Genomic DNA, 540 nt, shown 5'->3' on the forward strand with positions numbered 1-540 from the left:
ACCAAAGAGATCATGAAAGCTAAAGGTCCCAAATGACTTCAAAGCTCCCAACATGACTCCGTACGACGACACATCAGATCCAAGCTATCATCTTAGCAATTTCAGAAGCAGGATGTACCTCAGATGCAATCCGTTATTCTCCATCCAGAAGGACAAAGCCAAACACGCATCAAGCTTATTAGGGATCAAGCAAGGAGATCGAGAGAGCCTTCGCAATTACATGGAAAGATTTAACAAAACATGTCTGGACATACAAAGTCTGCCAACAGAAGTAGCTATCAGGGGTCTCATCAATGGTCTACGAGAAGGACCTTTTAGCCACTCAATATCCAAGAAGCACCCAAACATCTCGGAACAAGGTACAGGAACGGGCAGAGAAGTACATCAACATGGAGGAAAACTCTCGACTAGGAGAGATCTCAAAAACCAAACATTCCTACTCCTCTCGAGATAAGGATAAAAGAGTCCAAGAAAAAAGAAGATCAACATGGAGAGAAGCCTAGAAAATACCACAATTACACCCCCCTTCGGGTGTCTGTT

Source organism: Arachis duranensis, chromosome 9 (genome assembly GCF_000817695.3).
Source record: "Arachis duranensis cultivar V14167 chromosome 9, aradu.V14167.gnm2.J7QH, whole genome shotgun sequence".
Classification (NCBI taxonomy): Eukaryota; Viridiplantae; Streptophyta; class Magnoliopsida; order Fabales; family Fabaceae; genus Arachis; species Arachis duranensis.